The sequence below is a fragment of the Halichoerus grypus genome, chromosome 2, assembly GCF_964656455.1.
Source record: "Halichoerus grypus chromosome 2, mHalGry1.hap1.1, whole genome shotgun sequence".
NCBI classification, from domain to species: Eukaryota; Metazoa; Chordata; class Mammalia; order Carnivora; family Phocidae; genus Halichoerus; species Halichoerus grypus.
The window spans coordinates 105,368,707-105,394,241 of NC_135713.1; the positions used below are offsets into that span (position 1 = coordinate 105,368,707).

The window sequence follows — 25,535 nt, forward strand, 5'->3', positions numbered from 1 at the left end:
GACTAATCACTGCATTCCAAGCTCAGCGGACTCATTGCATTCTAAGCCCAGATGAACTGGTCTCTGCTGATTTTCAGGGCAGCATACACAGCTCTCTGGACTTTTGTTTCGGGGTTAGTGAAAATTAGATGCTGAGACACCAGGGAACAAGGGGACTCATTTTAACTGTCACAGATGCCTGTGCAACCCAGAGAAGACATCTGTATTGTATTAGGTATGTTAGAGGTGCCCACTTAATGTCTTCGTCAAATTTATTCTGTTATGATGAGTTGATTTCCACAATGCAATTTCCAGTCAGAAGCATGAAATCAAAATCAGTCAACTACATTCTAGCTTCCAATAGGGTGCAAGGAATGAGTAGAATTAAAGTCAGCTAAGTCACCACTGATTAGAGAATTAGTGAAAACCTCAGATCCACAAATCAACAGGATTTATTTGTGTTGTGAAATCTAAAGAAATCAACGGTCATGTGACTCTAAAATAAACATACTGAATACTAATATTCAAACTATTCTTTATTTGAATTCTACAGAGGGTAGGAAGCCAATATGTATTCTCAAAAACAAGAACAGGAATAATTTCCTGGCCTATCTGCATATTAGCAGCCCATGGAAGGCTTTTGGTAACCATCATCCATCTGTTCCTGCAACCTGTCAAAACCAAATTAATTAATTGGATTTCCCTGGCCTCCTGATACAGAAGATAAATTTACACATGCATATACAAGAAGTTACCTTGGATTTCTTTGGGAAGAAAACTTATATTAAAACGAAACCACAAACACAAGAGAACAACTAGTTTTTGGATATCCCTCAGAGCAGACACAAAGTTCATTTAACATTTCAGGACTTAATAATAAAAAAAATTAATTCTGTGATCTCCACCTACTTCTTGAAATTCAAACCTGGGGCTCCATTGGGGCTCTAGAGATGTAGGTATGGGAAAAGTTTGGAAAAGAGGGTTCCAACAGAATAAGAAAAGTCACCCCTCTGAAGAAATCTGGAGGGACAAATTTTTGCAGGCCAGAAAACACAGAACAATCTTAAGAGGCGAAATAAACTCTTCTAGTTCTAACTCAGGCACAGCTCCCATTCTGGTGTTGCCAAATGGCCCTACACTGGCTTAGAGTGAGGAAGTATTTAAAGGTGTTCACAAACAACATGTGCCACACATCTTTGCCGAGTCCCTCCTCCCCACGTAATGAGATCATGGCATCCTCCAGCAGAACATTTGTGTCTTTGTAAGACTGTAGGTCCTGAGTTGTCCCTCATATTGCTTCACCAAGAAGGCAAACCTACATCAATTTACTTTATAAATATGGTTCTAATTAGAATTCTATCTGCATTCATCCTCTTGTAAAATTACATATAAATGAGCATTTTGTCTTTTGTTGTAATCACAATCTTAAAAAGGTACAAGGTATTTAAAAATATTTAGAAGAATATTGAAATAAGCCCTTATTCTTAATAACTGTTAAAAGCCAAATAGATCATAGTGCATAAATAAATGAGGACTCTTAAAATAAACACGTTTATCAACTTCATATCAATTCATAGATATTTTATTTGAGAAGGCATGTAAAGTAATCTTGAATATTAAAAGCTTGTATTTCTTCCTATGAATTCTATAATTAGATGCTAAACTCACCAATCATTCCCATTAAACACAGTGTATCTAGTAAAGTTTATTACAGTAACATGTCACTATGATCAACATACATATGTCTAGGGCTTTGTGTGTCTCTCCACCCACCATAATTACTTTAAAGGCAATATTACAAAACCACACTTTTATTCTTTATCTTGACTACAAATAGAATGGCTTAGTGAGCCTTCATGGCCTTACTTTTGTTAAATTAATCTGTACACTACAACTATAACTCTTCCACCTGAACATGTTACAATTCACTTATATTAATTTGTCTCCCCAGGAAATGAAATAATTGAAAACTCGTAAACTTTTCTTTTGAGGAAAAAGAACTTATTATTTCATCCAGGAGATGACTAACTTAATCATGTCTGTGTTCACTCCTCCCCTCCAGATATAACACACCCATGAAAGTTATAGCTGTCCCAGGACATCAGGCCTGTCACTTTTCCCCAGATCCACTCTGACTGCCATGCAAACTACCACTCTACATTGCTAAGGGAATCCCAGCATGCCTTATGCCTGAGACTACATGAATTAGACAGTAATTAATGGTTATTATAGAAAAGACAGACTAAGCTTGGGGGAACAAGTCCTAGAAGGTGAGTTTGAATTGGCATTTGGGGGAAGGGATGTGCTGATAAAAGACAAAGAGAATATGAGATAGACCCAAAAAAGGACAAATGGCTGGACTTCAAAGTAAGCATCTTCACTGCCTCATAAACACGTTATAGTTTCTTCGGTAGAAAAGGATTCCCAATTAGAAGTAAGTTTGCAATAGGTACAATTTGCCACTTTCCCTACAGCTGGCCCTCATCAGAGGCCCTCCAACCATAGAACTTTCTGGGTGAATGGATAATTGATAATATCCTGCCAGATGCCTCTTAGCTTGGATGCTTATTATTAAGTTATCTATCCTAAAGAAATATGAAGCTGAAATTACAGGGACCATGCAGACAAAATTCAACTTTAGATACCACCTCACACCAGTCAGAATGGCTAAAATTAACAAGTCAGGAAATGACAGATGTTGGCGAGGATTCAGAGAAAGGGGCACCCTCCTACACTGTTGGTGGGAATGCAAGCTGGTACAGCCACTCTGGAAAACAGTATGGAGGTTCCTCAAAAAGTTGAAAATAGGGCGCCTTTTTTTTTTGTAAAAAAAAAAAAAAAGAAAGAATTAAGAGTTCTAGACCACACAGGAGTCTGTCTCTTGCATAAAACTGAACTTAAAAAAAAAAAAAAAGCAAAAACAAAAAAAACTTTTATGAAATGGGAATTCTTAGGCAGGAAATTCTAAGTTGTCATCTCTGGTTTTGTTTTTTTGGTTTTGTTTCATTTTGTTTTGTTTTGTTTTTTCAAATTTGCCAAGAGTGGCTAAACAATTGTTAATGGCACTCTTGGTGATAAATTCCAGTAATTAAAACATACATTCATACAATATTTGTACAAAACCAACAGATTAAGTACCAAGAACAAAAGAGGCTATAATATGATGGGTGTGAGGATACATTTATTATAGAGCAGTCACTCTAAAAACACTTAACAAGTTACTTAGGGGAGACATTTTTTCAGCCTGCACACTTATTCAAAGGAGTGGGAGGAGTGCTGTATTTGAAGTATGATTAATATAACAAGAACAATTACAACAAAAGCCACTTTACCCATTCCCAGATCAGAATATCCTGGAAAAATAAATTATGTGCAAATATACTTGAAAAAATACAGGGCTTTGAAACTATTTCTATAAAATGCATTCTATAAATGTGACCAAAAGACATTTCCTTTGCCCCAACAAGTTGAGAGTAGAGGAGCAGAAATGTGTTCTGGGTAAAGAAGTGGAAGAATTTAATGATGTCCTCTGACAAATTACACTACATGATTGCATTTCTTCTTGCCCTGGAAATTTATGATCAGTAGACCACTTCTCCGATCAGTAAAACAACATCATAGACAGGAAAAGCATGACGTTTAACTGGTAGGAATGGGGAGAGCCCAGAGACAGTCACCCCGAGACCTTGGTTCAAATGATGGCCCTCGCCCTAGTCTACTGTTTGTGCTTAGGGAAAGTCATTTCAGATTTGAAGAGGGCTGGGTGAAATGTTTTCCCTAAAGACCACAAGGTATGTGGAAGTTCTCCCTCACATCAGGCATATATCTGGCTTAAATAATGCCCCAAAAGGAAGGATCATGAGTTAATATATCTAATATTCCTGGGGTCTGTGGCACAATGTTTCCCTCAAGCACTACAAGGAAAAATTGCCCATAATAAATATTCAAAACAGGGAGTCCAGTATCAGTTTTCTTTTTAAATTGATTTGTAGCACCCCACCCACCTCCCAAAAAGCCTAAAACAGTGATTCTCAATCTTTGGTGCTTATCATTCCTGCTTCACTTATTAAAAATATATACTCCCAAGACACACACTCCAGGAATCTGGATTTAGTGGGATTTAGGGAGAACCCAAGAAGTTGCATTTTTAAAAATTACTCCAAATAACTTGGAGATAGTCTGTGAACCACCATTCGCAACCACACCCCCATATGGCACTCTTCAGCCTGGAGGATAAATAATAAAATTTTGAAAGCGTTTATCATTATCATCATTGCAGATCATTTTTTTTCTTACCTATATTTTCTACATTGGTGTATAGTAGTAGTGTAATGGAATAATCAATCACAAAGGATTTTGAAAGAAAAGAAATGGCCTTAAAATCATATGGAAGATCCCATCCTGTTAAGAAAGCACATTTGTACACAACACCATGGCAGAAAGTGGCTGAGGGTTTTCTCCTGTAATTCAGGACAACCTAACTCAGTCCTAGTCTTAAAGGCATGAGAAAACAGTATTTAGCAATGCAAAAGCAGACAATGAGTTAAAAGAGAGGGGGACAGCAGAGGAGGATTAAGAAAAAGAGAGAGTGGCATTGCTATTATCATTAGACAAATTTCCATTTTTCTCCAATTTCACTTTTTCTTTTTAAAAATTCCCTTTCCCCTTTTTCATCCTCTCCCCATTTCCCCTTTTTCCTTTAAGTCTTCCTTAGATACCAGTAAGCAGTTTCAGAAACCTGAATCCAAAGAGAAAAACAACTTCTGAATTCTATTTTTGTTCCACCTCTTGACCCAACTCTCCCACATCAGATACTTTTTAACTGTGCAACAGATCACTTGTCCCTTATGGGAAAAACTGTACTGCTTTTACTTATCCTCTGGAACAACACAAAAACTGGTACAGAATAGTTCTGTGTAGTGTTCTTTTCTCCATCACTGCTATGTGGCAGACCCCAGCAGGAGTAAGCTGTGGCCAGGTATTATATGGAAAGGGACCACTTACCTTCCCTGGGCACCATTGTCATGACCTCCATGGTCACTGGATGTTCGTCCCAATCTGGAAGGCTTCTTTTAACTTGCATCTTTGAAGAAGAAGAACAAAAAGGAGGAGAAAGAGAAGGAGAAAGGGAAGGGGGTAGAGAGGAGGAGTGGGAAGAGGAGAAGGAAGGAGAAGCAATTGAGAAAAAATAAAGCAATATATGGGATTAATTAGACATGTTTTATTAAATAATTAAACTTAAATATGCACATAGCAAAATATAATGTGCAGCTGACAAGTCTAATGTATTTTGTTGCCAATATCCCCTCTTAAGAACATTAGTAAAAGCCTATATCTTTAGTGGCTTCTAAAAAAATTCCTCTATTTCTATTGTCATTTAAGTTGTGTACAATTCACTGATCATCTTCTATATTCAGATACCATTCCAATACAAATCCATATCAATCCATTCCAGATTGGTCTCTGCCTCAGATCAGAACTAATACATATACTGTAAAATTTCGTTTTAATCTGTCCACAATTATTCAAAGATCAGACTGCAAAGGCAGAGCTTTTATCAATTCAAAAAACCACAAGTTCATACCAAATCTGTAAGTGCAACTTCTCATTTTTACAAATAGTTCTGCTGTAACCACTTGTGAATAACCTGGGTTTCATGTCCACAAAATTTTATAGACTTTTCGTAGAAAAGTGTAAGTCTAAACAAAAAGAAGAAGAAAGGAAGGAAGGAAGGAAGGAAAGAAGGAAGCAAGGAAGGAAGGAAGGAAGGAAAGAAAAAGAAAAGAAAAGGAGAAAGAAAGGGAGAGAAAGAGAAGGAGAGGAAAGGAAAATATAACTTAGGCTGAATGCTACTTGAAAAATGATTTTTTCGTACCAGGAAGTCATTTAGCATATTGTACTATAAAATTTTCTGTATCCTTATTGCAATGACTGTAACTAGGGGGAAAATTATTTATTTATTCTTTTGAAATTTTGCTATTTGTATTAGTTTGGGTTCTGAAAGGAAGCAGAACCTGAGCCAAGGGCTTGTGTACAGAGAGTTTATTTTAGGAAATGATCCCAAGGAATAGGAGTTGGGACTGGGAATAAGGAAGGAGGGAAAGCCAATTCAAAGATGAATTTTTTAGCTAGTCACTGCCATGGGCAATAGGAACTCTATCTTACTGGAGACCCTCTGAAGAGTTTTGTAAAGTGAGCTTCATAACTTTGTCAAGAGACAATGAAGAGAGCATTTATCTGTTAGCTTTTATCCCTCATTAGTCAAAGTTTTCTTCTTTGAAGTAGAAAAGATTCTGAGAACAGGAACCCAATAGTCTTTAAGATAATGATGACAATGATGGTGGTGATAATGATTATGACTATGGTGTTCAACATCCCCTACTTAACTCTGTTTAAGGCATTGGGCAAAGCAATTATCCACATTTTCTCAATAGGTCCTTATGATAATTAATTATACGTGTCAACTTAACTGGGCCATGGGGCACCCAGACATTTGACCAAACATAATTCTAGGTATATCTATGAGAGTGTTTCTGTATGAGACAAGCATCTGAATCAGTAGAGTAAGGCAGATTGCCCTCCCTAATGTGGGTGGCCCTTGTCCAATCAATTAAAGACCCAAATGGAAAAAAGGCTGAGTAAGAGGGAACTTTTCCTCAGTGACTGCTTTGAGCTGAGACAGTAGCCTTTTCCAGCCTTGAGACTCAAACAGAAACCTCAGTTCTTCTTGAGTCAAGCCTGTCAAATTTTGGACTGTAACTACACATTGATTCTCTTGGGTCTCCAGCTTGCTGTCTGCAGTTGGAAATTCTCAGCTTTCATAATTGCATAAGCCAATTCCTTAGAATAAATCAATCGATTTCTAACTCTTGCTCTTGCTCTATATATGTGTATATATACAAACACACACACAAACACATCCTATTGGTTCTGTTTCTCTTGAGAACCCTAATTAATAGTCTTTATGTCAACACTAGTAAGTCAGCAATATAATCCCCATTTTGCATAAGAGAAAAATGAGGCACAGAAATGTTAACACAGCTAGTAGGTGGCAGAGTTACTCTGTCTGACTCCAAAACTACCTCTAATAATAGAAAACAGAATAATAATTCTTTGTTTCATGCAATGCTGTTGCATGTGGTATTGACATAGGGTAGAGTAACAAAAATAGGTAAGAGCTCAAGTAGGTTTTGTTTTTGTTTTTTTTTTTTTAATTTGACAGAGAGAGACACAGCGATAGAGGGAACACAAGCAGGGGGAGTAGGAGAGGGAGAAGCAGCCTTCCCGCTGGGCAGGGAGCCCGATGCGGGGCTTGATCCCAGGATCCTGAGATCATGACCTGAGCTGAAGGCAGACGCTTAACGACTGAGCCACCCAGGCGCCCCTCAAGTAGGTTTTATAAATGTAAGAATAAATAAAATTAAACAGGTTTTTATATTATAAGACTTTCGGAGGTCCTTAATATAAGAGAGGGATATATTGCATATTACTTTTCATACATGTTTATTCTCATAAAATTCTTTAGTGAAATATCTGTTAATATCTCCTAATACAAGTTGAAAAGTGTTTCACTTGATAATTATTGTTCTTCAATTATATATATTGAGTGGTACTTATTAGAAGGAAAATTTATCCAATTGGGGAGGGAAAAAGCATTAGGCTTTATTAGTAAAACAGAATGTGTTAAGATGATTAATTCACTGGCTACTTTGGGAAAGAGAGGCAGGAGAAAGAGGAGGAGATAGAAGACAGTTTACAGTCTTTCAGCCGCTAGAGTGGGAAAAATAGATTTGCAGTTCATCTAGAGTAGAAGATCCTACCAAGATTATATTCCACAAACAGTGCTCTCAGTTGTCCCAGTTTAGGGGCCATCCACCTAATGCTATTCATATTATATTAAAAAACCACTGGAGTGGGGCGCCTGGGTGGCTCAGTCGTTAAGCGTCTGCCTTCGGCTCAGGTCATGATCCCAGGGTCCTGGGATCGAGCCCCACATCGGGTTCCCTGTTCGGCGGGAGGCCTGCTTCTCCCTCTCCCACTCCCCCCTGCCTGCTTGTGTTCCCTCTCTCATCATGTCTCTATCTGTCAAATAAATAAATAAAATCTTTAAAAAAAAAACCCACTAGAAAAAGAACTAACCTATAAACAGGGGCAGGACAACACAATTGCCTACATCTGCCTTGACATGTTATGGAAGAAAAGAAATTTGAGACGAGTTTGCCCACAAAGGATGGAAACTTTGGTAGTCCTTAGATAAAAATAAGGGTGATTTTGCTGAATCTGGGAGGTTTAGAGCAGATCTAAGATTTTCCCTACGACATAAACACAGTAGATACAATAAACAAGCATACTCATAAATCTTTGACTGATCTTACTACTGACCACTGCTACATGGGAAAAATTCCCAGGTCTAGGAGACGATACAGCATATCTTCCTGATGTTTTTATAGATTGCCTTAGATTATAACATTTGGATGAGTCTCTGTGCTATTTTACTTCCCAGCCCTTTGCTGACGCCTTGCTCAAGTTTAGCCAAGCAGTTAGGAGAAATAATATAGGTCAACAACAACAGTAAAATTATGCCTAGAACCAGAAAGAAAGTTGCTCTCAACAGACCAAGAATTCCATTTCTGAGGAGATGATAGGAATTATGATTGCCTATTGCTCAGAAATGAGACATTTTTAATTAGAAAGTTAAGCCATAACGTCAATGGTATATCTTCATTAGCAAGGAATTTTTAAAATCATATATGGCATGCTTAAGGAACTTGGAATTTCAAAAACAGGTTTCTGCTCTAGCATTTACCATGGTTGGCAGTAGAATCTTGCAGTGTATGATTGAATAAGTATTTGATAAAACCGTGGAACTCCCCAAATGATATGCATGGAACTCCCCAAGTCATGTATCTAAGACATCACTATGGCCGGATTTATAGGATGGCTTAGTAAAAATATTCTCATCTCTATTCACACATAACAAAAACTAAGGAAAGGGAAAGGTATGAGCAGAGAGAGGCTTCCAGTCAAACCCATTTCAACCATGTGAGACACCAAACTGGTGGAAATAGGAGATTCTGCAACAAAAATAACTTAACTGCCATAACCAAAGATGAAAAGAAGGTCTGATTTAAAATGTTACTAGACCAGAGAACTAACAAATGTGTATATTATGGGGGGGAAAAGAGCTGGCATCCAGACAGAGAGAAATGGAGAAAGAGACATGGAATCAAAGTGAGAGAGAGAGATCGATCTTGTGCTCCAGGCACGGAGAAGGAAGGAAGAGAAGGAGGAAACTAAATTGACAGCGTTTTTCTCCAGATTCCATTTGACAGCCTAAATTCCTAAGGCGGCATGCATTTCCTTCAGGTCTGTGACCTCATTTTGAGGCTTTCCAGAAGGCATCTTCTTAATATAAGCACTTTAAAATATAATTTCCCAAACAGCCCAGTTCCCAGGTAAGCAGAAACGTTTTCATTAGCAGAGGACTGGATGGAAGTAGATTGAAGCTGAGTCATCTGATCTGATTATCAGAGAGCTCTGCTCCTGACCCAGTGTGCCCACAACAACAGGAAAAAGATTCCAATCTCACCCATTTTTTAAATTTTGAGTAGCCTGATGCTAGTGTCCTGATGGGAAAAGAAGTACATTTCACTTCTCAAAAGAAAATCTGGGCACAAATGAATAAAGAAATTGCAAAAACTAGAGACCTAGACTTAACCAAATTGTATCTGTTTTTTCCAAATGGAGACGTATTCAATTATCCTGAAACTATGGCTTAGTTTAGCAGAGCAGAAAGTAACCAAAAGTAATGAAAAATAATTTGAATTCCATCACCGGAATCCTCATGCCAAATATCACCCATCATACCCATTGTTGCACCTGACATACCAGTAACTGGGGTCATTCCTCCAGGTCAAAACATTTTTTTTCCATAGACTCATGTGAGAATAAATATAACATGGGGCACCTGGGTGGCTCAGATGGTTAAGCGTCTGCCTTTGGCTCAGGTCATGACCTCAGGGTCCTGGGATCGAGCCCCACATCGGGCTCCTGGCTCAGCGGGGAGCCTGCTTCTCCCTCTCCCTCTGCCTCTCTCCCTGCTCATGCTCTCTGTCTATCTCTGTGTCTCAAGTGAATAAATAAAATCTTTAAAAAAGTTTTTAAAAAAAGAATAAATACAATATCTGGGAAGAATAAAAACTTGCATCTCAGTTGGTATTTTGCTATAATGGTGCTTCCTATATTGAATCCATCACAAAAACTTCTATCTGAAAGATGTCAGGAGCTAATGAGCATTGTGAATCTTCAAGAGGATGGTATAGGATGCAGGATTTTCCAAACTTATTTTGTCAAAAACTCTTTTTGTATTCCCCTAAGTTGTGTATCTACTAAAATCTGGAGGAACATTAGCAGTAATTTGGGAAAGGACAGGTCACCAGATAAACTCTTACCTAACAGCAAACAGGGTCCTAGGATCGCGAGACTGAGAATGTGTAAGTTTAAATGGGAGTTATGTAGAAAGGAGAGGGCTGGAGCATGGACACAGCCAGGAACACCCCCAGCAGGGGTACCGGTGTAAGTCTTGGGGAGCCAGAGGATGTGCATGGGCACCAAGGAAATGGGAAATGTGGGAAAGGTCTGGGCACAGGGTCATAGGAGGCCAGTGGGAGTAAGAAAAACCCAAGACTAATTTTGTCTACAGCAGCATTTTGCATGAGCTGGTACTCTTCTTCCAGGAGACAAAGTTCAGCATGAAAAATAATTTCTAGTGGACTTTCCAGCTCAGTATTTTTAACCAACCACATTGGTTGTATCAGGAACCCAAGTAAGATAAAAGGTTATATATTTTTTAATCTCTTAATTTGTTTGCAGGATAGTCAGTCTGCCTTTGTTAGAGAAGAAACTGAGCAGGAGTATTGTTGGACTGTCTTCAGAAAGATGAGGAGCCAGGCCCCTCACCACAACCCTTGTTATCACCCTAGGAATGCTGTCACCCTATGTCTTTAACTGTCCAGAGTCCTGCGTCCTGCTTTTCCCCATAATTCTAACCTAGTTAAAGCCTTTTACTATGAATGTAACTGTTGAACTGATGTACATTATGGCTTAAAATCCTATGAAGGCTTGAACATTTCACCTCTCCCTGGGTAAACACACTTCCATGATCTACACATGTGTCCAGAAACACATGCCCTTCCCTGACATTCCATCATGACAAGGCGATGAACTTCCTCCTGAGGAAGCCAACTAGGATTCTTTCTCAGTTTATATTATTGCCTTTAGGGAATAAATCCCATTCTTCTGTTTCTAGACTTGTTTAATCTTTCTTATTATTTACCAAAATTTTATTTTCCATTATAGCATCACCCAGTTGAAAGTAGTAGCTATGTCTATTACTGAATTGGCTCTTTGGGGCTCTGGTAATCTAACACTGAATTAAATTAGTGCTTCTGAAAATAGCATTTTTCCATTATAGTAAAAAATCAACTTCTTAAAAAAAAAATAGCTTTCCACAAGTGATTTTTACAGTAACAAGCAGGCCTACCAACTGTGAAGGAAGAAATCATTCCTGGGAGAGAAACAAGAAAGAGATTACCAGAGCCATTTTAAACTTAGAGTTTTTTCCATGGGTTGACTTAAATAATTTGACAAATAGCAGATAATATCAAATAATGTCAGTTTTAGTCAAGAAAACTGGAAAGGAATAAAGAATCTACGCTTTTTGCCTTAGAACTATAATGCAGAACATCAGAAGCCTCAGTTTCTTAGTCTGAAATGAGAATCCTTGTAATGTAAAAAAATTAAATAAAAAATAAAGTCCTCAAGAGAGCAGGGATACCAAAGAAAGGGCTCTAGTCAAGGTCACATGATCTATCTCTGACACTCACTCACTGTGTGAGCTGAAGAAAAATAAACAAGAAAGTTTAGCTTACATTTCCTCATAAGAAATATAGGAACAATAATAGTTTCTTCATACACTGTTTGGGAGGATGAAATGAGATCTGATGTGTATAAGGACTCTTTGTATGCTGTAAAGCACAGTTCAAGTGCTAGTTACAGTAAGGGTTTCTAATTAATAGAACTCACATTTCCACTAAGCTCCTTTGCCCCCAGGAATCTTAATTAACTTTGTTGGCAAACCCATTTGTAAGTCAGGAGCTCTCTCCAAATTTCCAAACTTAGTTCCTCAAAGCTCTCTGTAACTCCTCCAACACCATGGAGGTCATCTCCACTAGGCACCCTATCGGCTGTACAGAATTTTCTGCCCTTTCTCCAGTACTCTCAGGGAATCCAGTCATAGTATCTTGTGAAATGAGGAATTATACTGATGATTTCAGGACATCACCGGAGAGTGCCCCCTGGCTTCTGCCATCTCTCCATTTGGGCTCCTGATATGTGACCCCCTGTGCTGAGAGCAGCCCCATGGCAAGTAAGCCATTCTCACATTACAAATGCTTTTCTTCTGGGTAGTGGTCTCTTGGGTTCCAGTGAATATGATGATCACCAGCTTATCCTATGCATATAATGATTGTAAAAATGAAGATAGGACACAAATTGAAATTACGATAGGAAGATTGACCTGTGATCATATCCACTCTTGCAAATTACTAAAAATGTGCTCCTTTTAATTTCTGCACTCAGGAAAACGGACTAATCCTGAAGCACATTTTGGAGGGAATACACAGTCTACCACAGGAATCTGGGGCTCTTTTACCTGTTAGACCTAGCCTAATCTCTGAGGAAGGCGGCGAGTAGGAGAAGTTACCCATGCAGATGACCTTGCCTTCTCCAACTGAACACCACAAGTGTCAGGGTCCCTGCATCCCATCTTAAAAAGACAGACTTCAGTGAGCAACTACCCAGCATCAGAGACCTGGAGACCTCTAGGCAACTTCCACTGAGTTGATTGCAAATAATACTGGGGGAATAAAAAGTTTCCATGGAAAATAAAACATGCAGAGAATTGGCCATCTTTTTCAAAACTATACATGAAATGTGTTTCACTTTCCTGGGATTCGGAACTGCTACATTACAATGTTCTTACTTGTGCTGAATAAGGGAGAAAGATCAGAGGCCTTATTTGAGAAAAGAGACATGTGCATGCAAAGACATACATTTCTTCTCCACACCTCCCTAAAAATGTCTTTCTTTTTTTCTAATAGTCTGGGCTTTTAGAGTCATCTATTTTCCTCCATTTTCTACTCACAGAGATTATTCAAAAGACCATAGGAAATTAGGAAGAGTTTGAGTCAGAGGCAGATCACCTGTGAGAGTAACTATGAACTAGGACTCCCTCCCACAGGGCCACCTAAGGAGTTTACACATGTGTCCAAACATCCATTTCTATCTTCCCCTTCACTTTTCATCTCCCTCCTCCCAGCCCAACACACCAAAGGGAAAAGAAAGGTGGAAAGTGCAATTTAATAGCAAGTTTCCCTCCCCCCAGTGCCTGTCCCCTTAGGCCAATGATCAACCCTGAGCCACTGATAAATCGTGAGCTAGGAAAAGAGGGTAGGTGTGATTGGAGTTTTAGATTGGACTGGACTGAGTAACTGGAATTTATTTGAAAGAGATCTGACCAAAATGTCAGTAATGTCCAGGAAAATCCGATTCAGCAGAATGAGGTTAAATGCACTGGTTAAAAAGAAACAACACCCTTGCATGTTTGTATCCCGCGAGGATAAACTTTCAACAAACCAGTTACAATGGGATTGCTTTTATTATTTCTATTCACTCTATTTCTCTATCAGAACTTGGTTTACCTTTGAAAGATAAAGGAACTAGAACCAACATAACCAGTGCCCTTAACCAGGGCCATAAAAGTGTCTCACCATTCTTTGAACCTGTTATTATACAATATAGGCCTGAATTTTCACACTCTGTGTCTAAGACAGATGGAAGACAACCATCTATGTTTTCCCTTCTTTGACACTGTTTTCTCTGCAGATGTGTTTGCACCCAACACATATCTTAACTGGAGCAGTATTTAGGGCAAGTTATCTTCGTGCCCTCTTAACGTTAGACCATGATCTGTTTCCCTACACCCATGAATTACAATATTGGAATGTTATGTAATAGCTTCTGAAATTCTAAACAGTTGAACTGTTGAATCATTCCATTGTATATCTGAGGCTCCTATAACACTGTATTTTAATTATACTTAAATTTTTTAAAAACGGGGAGGACCTATGGGAGTCAGGGCAAGGGAAACAGCAGAGGGAGTCATGTGGGGGGGCGGTCTACTTAACAGGAGTTATGACCTTCAGTTGAAAGACAAAGTCGGCCCAAAGTGACCTCACAAAAGGAGACCTGAGCTCGCCATGACTCTCCCTCCAAGCTCCTGCTGGGGATCAGCCCTTACCAAACCCCAGAGGAAACCAGAAAGCTAGGAAGCCACTGATATAGTTATAAAGTTCAGCCACCTGGGACAGAAAGGGGTTAGAGAAGAGGTAGGAAGGGCATACAGAGGGCAACAGGCAGTAACCTCGCAGTTGAGGTGCTCTGCCCTGGAGCACAGAGCTGTTAGGTAATAGAAAAGACACAAAAACACACGCTTTCTTATTCTCAAGCCTTTTCTTTGCATGCCGCTGTGTGCGTGCACATGCGTGCATGTTTGTGTTCACCTGGGCACACGCACACAGGTGAGTATACACACGGGTACCCTGAGGATAGGAAGTGGCTCACTGAGCAGCTGGGACTGTTTGGCTCAAAATGCTTCAGTTGGTCCCCTGATTCTGTAACTAGCCTAGACCTTCCAGGTCAAGCAGTCCTTGGAGTTCTAGATCCAACCGACGTGACCAGAGGAGCTGCAGACGAAGCCAGCTGGCCGGTGGGGCCCTTCCAGTGCAGTGCTGTGATGTGACTCTAGGGAGTGTTTCCTTCCTTCTACTGAGTAAAACAGAAAGCTGCTTTCCAGATTGACATGAGCCCAAATTAGCTTACCTTCCTGACCCATAACATTACTGGAAATGTCAATCTGTCTTCAACTCAATGTTATTTTGCAAAGTTCTGCACCCATAATTAACTCAGTGTCGTGTCCCAACCTCCTATGGTATTTGGTGAGAGTAAACAGAGAGGAGTTATTAATGAGTGGGGCGTTCAATATTGTTTCAAATGCCACAAATTTCTCAGTTGCTACTATTAGCTAAGAAATCTTTCCTCTTCTTTTTTTAAAGCTCCCATCATGAAAATATATGTTGAAAACACGTATTTGGGTTGGGACAGCTCTTTGTATACTAAATCTTACAACAGGATCCTATTTCTTGACATTCAGTGAAAACATTTTTGGTATGATTTTATATGGGATGTTTTCCAAAATACTTCAATTTCCCGCTCCAGTTTTTACTGCATAGTCAGGATATTACATTTCCATAAGGATACATATTTACTTACTTTGGTATAAAGAAACTAAATCACAACTAAAGCAATCAACTAGGAAATGAACACTTGCTTGTTTTCACATTCAAATCACACCACTTACCGACTCTCTCCTGTGTACCCAAAATGGTCCTACGTGCTGAACAAATCCAGCAACAGGTAACATGCCAACAATTATCCCAAAACACTGTCCTGCTTCAAGCTACTCTGTCATCAAAAGCCCTGACAGTGTCATTAGTAAATATGAACAATACTGGTAAATATTTGTGATTTTTAAAATGACATAATCTGTGTGAAAGACTTTTCACTAAGAATAATAATAGTTTCTAGATCAAAGTCACTAAAAGAAATTCTGTTTTCTCATTAACAACAGGTCACAAGAAGAAAGGACCAATAATACAGTCAGGTCCACATGGTGGTAGAGCCCTTTCACACTTAGGAAATCCTTTTATTTATATTTAAACTTCTGCAGCAGGTGAGGCTTAGTGGTTTGAACAGGTAAGGCAATGGGGTAGACAAAGGGATAAGAGGTGGGAGGGAAGAAAACACACCAGCAATTGCTTCACCGGATGGGAGCCCATACTCATTTATCAGAGAAACAAAGCTACGTCCAGTTACCCAGCTAGTCAGTGACAGAGCCAGAAACAAATCAAGGCTGTCTTACTCCTCTGGTGCACTTCCCCTACATTTCATCTGATGATTCTCCTTTATTTGGAATGAATTCACAGCCCCTACCTTTCTAGGCCAAGTACTCCAAATAAATGGACATCCAATTCAGTTAAAACAAAACAACCTGTGTTAGAAATCAAAAGCAATTAAGATGCACACACCATCTATTTATGTAAGGTAATCTTACCCCAACGATTACTGGCTCAACTAATAAAGTAACGATGCCCCTAGGTTACAAGATCCCAGGTGGCAGCTCATTTTAATGTGGAAATCATTTTTTATAGAAAAAAAATCTATTTGGAGATCTCAAACTATGTACAAAGCTATATTTAAAATACTATGAAAATGATCGTGGACTGTGAAGCCAGCCCAAACAAACACAATCAGTGAGTGGGCAAAATGTGATGGAAGATTAACACTGACAACAGACGCAGCTAGTCTGTTTCTTTTATTTGTTAAAGTTTTTATATAAACTCTAGTTAGTTAAAATACAGTGTAATATTAGTTTCAGGTGTACAATTTAGTGATTCAACACTTCCATACATCACCTGGTGCTCATCACAGGTGCCCGCCTTAATCCCCATCACCCTAGTTGACCCATCCCTCCACCCACCTCCCGTCTGGCAACCACCAGTTTATTCTCTATAGTGAAGAATCTGTTTCTTGGTTTGTCTCCCTCTCTCTCTTTCTTTCCCTTTCCTTGTTTGTTTTGTTTAAATTCCACATATGAGTGAAATCATATGGTATTCGTCTTTCTCTGACTCTTTTAAAACAGTGTTTTCCACCTGTATGTGGTTTTCCTCCCATTTCCACCAACATGCTAATAATTCAGGCTCCTGCTGTCTCATACCTAAAAATGATGTTCCTGATTCTGCCTTATAGCTTTTGCTCCTCCAATTTACCCTCAATATAAAGTAAAAGCAGTGAGTGAGAAGTTTCAGTAAATAAACTAATAATTATTAAGCCCAAACGAAGTACCAGGCTCAGTACAAAGGACTTCACAGATGTATTTTCTCATTTAAAATTATACTCTTTGGGGGTGCCTGGGTGGCTCAGTCGTTAAGCGTCTGCCTTCGGCTCAGGTCATGATCCCAGGATCCTGGGATCGAGCCCCACATCAGGCTTCCTGCTCGGCGAGGAGCCTGCTTCTCCCTCTCCCGCTCCCCCTGCTTGTGTTCCCTCTCTCGCTGTGTCTCTCTGTCAAATAAATAAATAAAATCTTAAAAAAAAAAACAAAATAAAATTATACTCTTTGAAGTGAGTAATAATCTCCCCATTTTAGATGAAAAAACTCAGACTCGAAGAGGTTCAGCAACTTGCCCAAGATCATGCAGCTAGTAAATGGCAGAACCCCAAATATCAATCCACAATCTTTTCCATAACTAATCTAATCCATACCTAAAGCATATCCCATTCCTACATTATGTGGACAGATGTGATTAATAGCACAACTGGCAAAAATGATCCCTTTGACAAGTGATACTTAGGTTCATGATCCTTTCCCTGCCTTGCACAGTTCCTCCATTAGAAACTATCCTGCTAGTCTTCCAAGACTCAGCTTTGGTTGTGTTTCATCTCTTGCAGGAAGCCTTCCCCTTTTCACAGCTTGATCTCAGCACCCTTCCCCTGCTTTGATATGCCCCTAAGCATACCTGTATCACAGCATAGATCACACTGCAGTCTAATTTGTCTATCCCTCTAAAAGCCACTGAGCTCCTTGACAAGTAGGGCTGTATTTTGTTCCTCATTGTCAAGCACCACACTCACTTTCCAACTGTAGGCTTCTAGCCTGAAACAGGCAGAATTGGAAGAAGGAAAAGATTCAACACTAAATCAAGTTTAGGGCTTTAGTTATGTGTTAGACCGGAAATTCTACTGAATTTAGACTCAGTTTGTGACATAGGCGGCAGAAAGAATGCCTGTTACTCAAGACTGAACATCACATCCATAGGACTTAATGGATTTTTATCCTGTGGCTGAGAAAGTTTAAAGACCAGAGGAAACAAAAACAGAATTTTGCATTTTAGGTGCAACAGACTCACTCACAAAACTAGTCATTTTGCATCACCAGTGCCTAAGACACTGAAGAAAAAAAATGATTTTTCATATCTTAACTATGAAGGCTTCCCTAGTAATTTCCAAGAAATGTAGGACATCACTCAATCCTCTAAGTAAGCAAATTTTTTACACACCGGAGCCCCCATCTTTAGAGATCTCAGTGGTAGAAGGAATTAAATTTGCCTTAAGAAATGTATGTCCTAGTAGCTAACTTGTATAGCATATTGATTATGTGCTGAGAAGGGATGGGGAGGCCCGCTTGTGAAGGGCGCTGTAGAGCATGATAAGGAGCTTTACACATATTTTTTTTAATTTTATTATGTTATGTTAGTCACCATACATTACAACATTAGTTTTTGATGTAGTGTTCCATGATTCATTGTTTGCGTATAACACCCAGTGCTCCATTCAATACGTGCCCTTCTTAATGCCCATCACCGGGCTAACCCCTCTCCCCGCTCTCCTCCCCTCTAAAACCCTTCGTTTGTTTCTCAGAGTCCATCGTCTCTCATGGTTCGTCTCCCCCTCCAATTTCCCAATTCACTTTTCCCTTCCTACTATCTTGTTTCAGAGGTACAGCTCTGTGATTCATCAGTCTTACACAATTCACAACTCTCACCATAGCACATACCCTCCTCAATTTCCATTACCCATCCCACCCCTCATTCACCCACTTCGTTGCGGTGAATAATCCTTTTAATGTACTGTTGGATCCTGTGGGCTAGTATTTTGGTGAGAATTTTTGCATCCATGTTCATCAGGGATATTGGTCTGTAATTCTCCTTTTTGATGGTTTCTAGTTCTTCCTGGTTCAGTTTTGGTAGTTGATACATCTCTAGGAATGCATCCATTCCTTCCAGATTGTCTAATTTGCTGGCATAGAGTTGCTCATAATATGTTCTTGTAATTGTTTGTATTTCTTTGGTGTTGGTTGTGATCTCTCCTCTTTCATTCATGATTTTGTTGATTTGGGTCATTTCTCTTTTCTTTTTGATAAGTCTGGCCAGGGGTTTATCAATCTTATTAATTCTTTCAAAGAACCAGCTCCTACTTTCGTTGATCTGTTCTATTGTTCTTTTAGTTTCTATTTCATTGATTTCTGCTTCGATCTTTATTATTTCTCTTCTCCTGCTGGGTTTAGGCTTTATTTGCTGTTCTTTCTCCAGCTCCTTTAGGTGTAGGGTTAGATTGTTTATTGGAGAACTTTCTTGTTTCTTGAGAAAGGTTTGTATTGCTTCCTCTTAGGACTGCCTTTGCTGCATCCCAAAGATTTTGAACAGTTGTGTTTTCATTTTCATTTGTTTCCATGAATTTTTTAAATTCTTCTTTAATTTCCTGGTTGACCCATTCATTCTTTAGTAGGATGTATTTGAGTTCTTAGCCTTCATGTATTTGAGTTCTCTCTGACTTTCCTCTGGTGATAGAGTTCTAGTTTCAAAGCATTGTGGTCCGAAAATATGCAGGGAATGATCTCAATCTTTTGGTACCAGTTGAGGCCTGATTTGTGACCTAGGATGTGATCTATTCAGGAGAATGTTCCATGGGCACTAGAGAAGAATGTGTATTCTGTTGCTTTGGGATGGAATGTTCTGAAGAGATCTGTGAAGTCCATCTGGTCCAGTGTGTCATTTAAAGCCTTCATTTCCTTGTTGATCTTTTGCTTAGATGATCTGTCCATTTCATTGAGGGGGGTGTTAAAGTCCCCCACTATTATTGTATTGTTGTCAATGTGTTTCTTTGATTTTGTTATTAATTGGCTTATATAATTGGCTACTCCCATGTTAGGGGCATAGATATTTACAATTGTTAGATCTTCTTGTTGGATAGACCCTTTAAGTATGATATAGTGTCCTTCCTCATCTCTTATTAAAGTCTTTGGTTTAAAATCTAATTTATCTGATATAAGAATTGCCACCCCAGCTTTCTTTTGGTGTCCATTAGCATGGTAAATTGTTTTCTACCCCCTCACTTTCAATCTGGAGGTGTCTTTGGGTCTAAAATGAGCCTCTTGCAGGCAGCACATCGATGGTTCTTGTCTTTTTATCCAATCTGATACCCCATGCCTTTTGATTGGGCATTTAGCCCATTTACATTCAGGGTAACTATTGAAAGATATGAATTTAGTGCCATTGTATTGCCTATAAGGCGACTGTTACTGTATATTGTCTCTATTCCTCTCTGGTCTATGTTACTTTTAGGCTCTCTCTTTGCTTAGAAGACCCCTTCCAATATTTCTTGTAGGGCTAGTTTGGTGTTCCCAAATTCTTTTAGTTTTTGTTTGTCCCGGAAGCTTTTTATCTCTCCTTCTATTTTCAATGACAGCCTAGCTGGATATAGCATTCTTGGCTGCATATTTTTCTCATTTAGTGCTCTGAATATATCATGCCAGTCCTTTCTGGCTTGCCAGGTCTCTGTGGATAGGTCTGTTGCCAATCTAATGTTCCTACCGTTGTAGGTTACAGACCTCTTGTCCCGAGCTGCTTTCACGATTTTCTCTTTGTCCCTGAGACTTGTAAGTTTTACTATTAGATGTCGGGGTGTTGACCTATTTTTATTGATTTTGAGGGGGGTTCTCTGTGCCTCCTGGATTTTGATGCCTGTTTCCTTCCCCAAATTAGGGAAGTTCTCTGCTACAATTTGCTCCATTATACCTTCTGCCCTCTCTCTCTTTCTTCTTCTTCTGGGATCCCAATTATTCTAATATTGTTTCATCTTATGGTATCACTTATCTCTCGAATTCTGCCCTCGTGATCCAGTAGTTGTTATCTCTCTTTTTCTCAGCTTCTTTATTTTCCATCATTTGGTCTTCTATATCACTAATTCTCTCTCTGCCTCATTCATCCTAGCAGTTAGAGCCTCCATTTTTTATTGCACCTCATTAATAGCCTTTTTGATTTTGACTTGGTTAGATGTTAGTTCTTTTATTTTCCAGAAAGGGACTCTTTAGTATGTTCCATGCTTTTTTCAAGCCCAGCTACTATCTTTATAATCGTCATTCTGAACTCTAGTTCCAACATCTTACTAATGTCCACATTGATTAGGTCCCTGGCAGTTGGTACTGCCTCTTGTTTTTTTGGGGGGGGTGAGTTTTTCCATCTTGTCATTTTGCCCAGAGGAGAATAAATGAATGGGAGAACAAAATGCTAACAGGGTAACAATGACCCCAGAAAAATATACACTAAACAAATCAGAAGAGACCCGAAACTGGGGGGGAAAGAAAGGGAAAGAAAGAAAGAAAAAAGGGACACCTGGGTGGCTCAGTCAGTTAAGCGTCTGCCTTTGGCTCAGGTCATGATCCCAGAGTCCTGGGATCCAGCCCGTCAGGCTCCCTGCTCCACGGAGAGCCTGCTTCTCTCTCTCCCTCTGCCTGCTGCTCTGCCTACTGGTGCTCTCGCTCTCTCTCTGTCAAATAAATAAATAAAATATTTAAAAAGAAAAAGAAAGAAAGAAAGAAAAAGAATATGATCAAATATGATCAGGCTGGTGAATAGATCAGTGCCACACACTAGATTTTGGGCATATTTTGGTCTGTTAGAAGAAACCGCCTCCCAAAATTTTAAAGAAATAAAAACTTATATATGTACAAAAATAAGAGTAAATATGATAAAGGGATGGAGTATGACTGTAAAGATGAAAATTATAAAAGATTTTATAGAAGGAATTGATAAGAAGTTGGTTGAAAAAAGAAAGAAGAGAAATTAAAAAAGAACAACAAAGAAAGGGAGAGAATGTGATCAGGCAGGAGACTAGAACAAAGCCATACACTAGAGATTTAGGGTATATTTTGGTCTGTTAGAAGAAACTGTATCCTAAAATTTTAAACAGAGAACTTAAATATATACAAACAATAAGGTTAACTACAATGAAGGGATAGAATATGGCTCTAAAAATGAAAAATAAAAAAGATTTTTAAAAAAGGGATTGATAAGATGTTGGTTGAAAAAGGGAAAAAGAAAAAAATCAAGAAAAAATAAATTTAAAAAATTAACTTTGAAAGACTAAAGAATCATGGTAAAAAAGCCATGAATTCTATGTGCAGTGTTCCCCTAGTGCTGGAGTTCTGCCATTCTCACTGATCGGTAAACTTGGTCTTGGCTGGCTGTTCTCGCTGATCTTCTAGGGGAGGGGCCTGTTGCCGTGGTTCCCAAATGTCTTTGCCGGAGGTGGAATTGCCCCGCCCTTGCTGGGTCCAGACTAAGTCATCTGCTCGGGTTTGCTCTCGGGAGCTTTTGTTCCCTGCAAGCTTTCCGTACAGCTTTGGAGGCTGAGAGTGAAGATGGCGGCCTCCCAATCTCCGGCCCCGAGGAGCCGAGAACTCAGGCCCCGCTCCTCAGTGAGCCCCCAGAGAAAAGCAGTCAGTCACTCCCGTCTCCCCGGTCTCCGGCCGCACTCCGTGCTCACCCGGCCTGTGACCGAGCGTTTCTATCTCTGGCACCCGACCCCGTGTGGAGTCTCCAAACCCCGCAGATCCCTGCGGTGCGCTCCCGCGCCGCTCCTCCCAGGGGAAGAAGGTGAGTCTCCCCGGATCTGCCACTTGTTGGGTCCCTGCTGGAGGAGCAGTGGCCCGACTGTGCCGCAGATCACGGTTTATGGCAACCCCGAGCTGAGAGCCCGCGCCTCGGCTCCGTCTCTGCAGCCGGTTCTCAGTTCCGATAACTGGGAGCTCTGCCACACTCAGGCACCCCGGTTCTTCCTGTGACCCCGAGGGTCCTGAGACCACACTGTCCCAGGAAGGTTCCACCCCCCACTTAGCCACTGGAGCGATGTCCCTCAGCGGAGCAGACTTCTAAAAGTTCCGATTTTGTGCTCCGCGGCTCTATCACTTGCCAGAAGCGGCTGACAGAGGCCCCCTCCCCCGCCGTCTATCCTCCCGAATATCACCTCGGATTCACTTTTCCGCACATCCTACTTTCCAGAAAGTGGTCGCTTTTCTTTTTTTTTTTTTTAAAGATTTTTTATTTATTTATTTGAGAGAGAGAGAATGAGAGAGAGCAAGCACATGAGAGGGGGGAGGGTCAGAGGGAGAAGCAGACTCCCCGCCGAGCAGGGAGCCCGATGCAGGACTCGATCCAGGGACTCCAGGATCGTGACCTGAGCCGAAGGCAGTCGCTTAACCAACTGAGCCACCCAGGCGCCCAGTGATCGCTTTTCTGTTCAGAGAGTTGCTGCTATTCTTTTCTTCAATCGCCTGTTGAGTTCGTTGGTGTTCTGAATGGTTTGATCCCTATCTAGCTGAATTCCTGGGACCAGATCAAATTTAGGTCTCCTCCTCTTCTGCCATCTTGCTCTTCCCGCTTTACACATATTTTACCATTTAACTCTCATAACAATCAGCATTCATCTTCCCATCTTATGGACATGGAAAGCAAAGCGAGAGAAGTTAAGTGACTTGCCTAAGATCGCACTGTAAGTTAATGGACGATTCCAACCTAGACTGTCTCCACAGCCTATACCCATAGCCAATACCCAAGACTTCCACCCATTCAGAGGCAGCTGCAAAGATGATGCAGGAGGAGGGATAAAGGAATTCAAGGCAGAGGCAGTTGGCGTACAAATAAGTGGAAGTACGGAGGAGCCAGGTGGGTGGGGCAACGAGGGAGTTCCAAGGAGCTGGACTCAGGAAGGGGGAGTGGTATATTGGGACCTGGCTGTGAGGGGCCTTGTACAGAGTGATGAGGAGTTTGAGCATCACCTGTGGCCTGCAGAGTGGGAGATGGCTCTGGCAGCGTAATGGAAGATAAAGAGAAATTCGGCAAGACTGAATTAGGGCAGACCTACAGATGAGCATCTGATCTAAGGCAGTGGGAAGGGTGGCAGAGAGAAGAGAGATTTGCATCCAAACAACTGTTCAGAGGGAGAAGCAACAGGATTCCATGAACAACCAAACATGAGGAGTCAATGAAAAGGAGAAAAAGAGGATGATTCTGGGGCTCATTGTGGGAGATTTGGTTGGATACTGATGGCAATGAGGAACAGGTTTCAAAGGGAAGTGACGGGTCCACTATGGGGTACTCTGAATGTGAGGGGCTAGAGTACCCATGGGGAATATCTAGAGGCAGCTGAATGTATAGGGCTCAGGTGAAAGGGTCACTGGTAGAACATTATCTGGTAAACATTTGTTAAAAATTTCTCTTCTGGGGCACCTGGGTAGCTCAGTTGGTTAAGCGACTGCCTTCAGCTCAGGTCATGATCCTGGAGTCCCTGGATCGAGTCCCGCATCGGGCTCCCTGCTCGGCAGGGAGTCTGCTTCTCCCTCTGACCCTCCCCCCTCTCATGTGCTCTCTCTCTCTCTCTCATTCTCTCTGTCTCAAATAAATAAATAAAATCTTTAAAAAAAAAAATTTCTCTTCTGGTCAACATGTATATGCTGACATCTGGGCTGAAATGCTGGAAGTGAATGAGATCACCTGGGAAGGGTACAGAATGAATGAAGAAAGAATGGACTTTTTTCCCCACATTTTTAATTTTTAGGTTGTATTCAGGTTCTTTTGATTCAAATGACCATTTATTATTCTTCCAGATATGAATTCTGGCCTAGATAATATGTTTTTATTTATTCCCTAGGATTACTTTTTATTCTTTATTTATATTTTGTTTCTGTACTCTTCAGTGGGTTTTTTCTTATATCAAATATTAGCTCCATAAACACACACACATACACACACTGTATTAGTAACAATTCTCCAGAGAAACAGAACCAATATGTCACACACACACACACATATATATATAAATATAAATAAATATATATATATATAAATCCATGTGTCTATATATATAAATATTTATTATAAGAATTGGCTTATATGGTGATGGGTATTGAAGAGGGCACGTTCTGCATGGAGCACTGGGTGTTATGCACAAACAATGAATCATGGAACACTATATCTAAAACTAATGATGTAATGTATGGGGATTAACATAACAATAAAAAAATTTAAAAAAAAAAGAATAAAAAGTAAAAAAAAAAAAAAAAAGAATTGGCTTATAAAGGCTAAGAAGTTCCACTATCAGCTGTCTACAATGTGGAGATCCAGGAACACTGTTGGTATAATTCAATATGAATCTGAAGGTCTCAGAATCCAGGGGCTGATGGTGTAAGTCCTAGTTCCTAGTCCAAAAGCCAAAGAACCAGGAGTACCAATGTTCAAGGGTAGAAGATGGATGTCTCAGCTCAAGCAGAGAGAGTGAATCCACCCTTCCTCTCCCTCTAGTCTATTCAGGCCCACCCACCCTGGGGAGGGCAATCTTCTCAACTCAGTCTACTAATTCAAAAGCATCCTCACAGACACACCCAAAAATCATGTTTTACCACGTATCTGACCATCCCTTTAGCCCAATCAAGTTGACACATAAAATTAACCATCATGAGTCTATCCTTTTCAACCTGGCATCCATATGCATCTCTTCAAGCCATACTTAATCTCCAGATAAAGACAATAACAAGGTCATAA

The 25,535-nt window shown here is 40.0% G+C and overlaps 1 long non-coding RNA gene across 3 annotated transcripts in view; it reads right to left on the minus strand.

Annotated features, from left to right (window-relative positions):
• The window catches only part of LOC118522119 (uncharacterized), a 262,228-nt gene that overhangs the window by 188,904 nt on the left and 47,789 nt on the right, over positions 1-25,535 (minus strand). For all 3 annotated transcript variants that reach the window (XR_013445354.1, XR_013445355.1, XR_013445356.1), the window contains exon 2: positions 4,984-5,062. This is a non-coding gene — a long non-coding RNA (uncharacterized LOC118522119). The remainder of the gene's footprint in view (positions 1-4,983; positions 5,063-25,535) is intronic.